Source organism: Cucurbita moschata, unplaced genomic scaffold (assembly GCF_002738365.1).
Source record: "Cucurbita moschata cultivar Rifu unplaced genomic scaffold, Cmos_1.0 Cmo_Scf00019, whole genome shotgun sequence".
NCBI classification, from domain to species: Eukaryota; Viridiplantae; Streptophyta; class Magnoliopsida; order Cucurbitales; family Cucurbitaceae; genus Cucurbita; species Cucurbita moschata.
This window is the reverse complement of record NW_019268535.1, coordinates 4,459,612-4,461,015: the sequence shown is the minus strand read 5'-3', so window position 1 is coordinate 4,461,015 and position 1,404 is coordinate 4,459,612.

Here is a 1,404-nt window from a genome sequence, read left to right as displayed (position 1 = left end):
TTTTTTTTTTTTTTTTTTTTTTTTTTTTTTTTTTTTTTTTTTTTTTTTTTTTTTTTTGTAATAAATTTGAACAACACCTCCTTTAATTTGATTCTATTTTGTATTTAATGTTGTTTTGTTTGTTGTCTTTAGGTTGATTTAAATTTTATCAAAATTTTATTTTACCTTGATTTCTATTGAGTTTCTCTTTTGTCTTTTGAGTCACGGTCCAAGATTCGAAGTTTAAAAAATATAATATCATCTCCAGCTCCATTTAATTAACAAAGAAAAATCTTTGATATGGAATCAATCCAAAGAAAAGTATGAAACGGATTACCTTGATGATCAAGATCAAGAGTAAAGAAAACTCGTTTCTAAACTCGTGATTCGAATTACTCCACAAGAGGTTTGATCACTATAACTTGAATGACTCTAGCATGCAAGTTCTAATTAGAACTTGCAAAGAAGATCTTAGTTCTCAACAAAGCTAAAAAAAAATAGAAATTCTATTCCTTTTTAATTCAAAAATGTGGTGTTCCTGGTCAAATAGAATGAGGATTTATATAGCCTTTACAACCTTAACGTGTATCACACCTAATTTCCAAATTAAATTGGCTAGTAATGAGAAATACTCATAACCTCCCAATTAAAATGGCTAGTTAATGGTAGAATATGATAACCTAGTAAATTTCCATATAACCTTAACTCCTATATTAAAAACAAACAAATATTTAAATGTGCTTATTTGTCATCCTTATACTAGTTCAACTTAAAGTGCATTTAATGCATCTCTTTTTTGAAGCTCAACTTTGTACAACATATAATGGAGGTCTCCAACGTCTTCTAGAATTTCCTTTGATGAGCTCACCATAGTTCAACATATAATGGAGGTCTCCAACGTCTTCTAGAATTTCCTTTGATGAGCTCACCATAGTTTAAATATAAGTGTACAAGATTTGTTGCAGTTTCTTGGCTCTCGTCCTTGTAATTAGACCTTGAGGTATGGAAATTCTTTGGTCCTGGTACATATCAATCTTTCTATCCTCTTTTTCTCATTCCCCATTTGAGCAAAAATTTCCTGACCCCTCAAATTAACGGTGACTTATACTTCACTCATTTTGAAAAATTATGATTATTGTAATCATTGACCTTTTAAGTCAAAAGAAATCTTTATTATCATATTACATCGTGCAAATTTACTACTTTCTAATTTTTACTAATCAATTTTACATTAATTTTAAATCATCATTTTTTTTTTCTCTAGAGTTTTTTTTTTTTTTTCTCAACAATTTTAAATTTGAAAAATTAAAATAAAAAATTTAAAAGTTAGAGAACATAGTAGAAACTTCTCTGAAAATGAGATTTAAGAGATAAACTTTAAGGGAATAAAAAAAAGAAAAAATTGGAAAAGAAAAATGACGACGA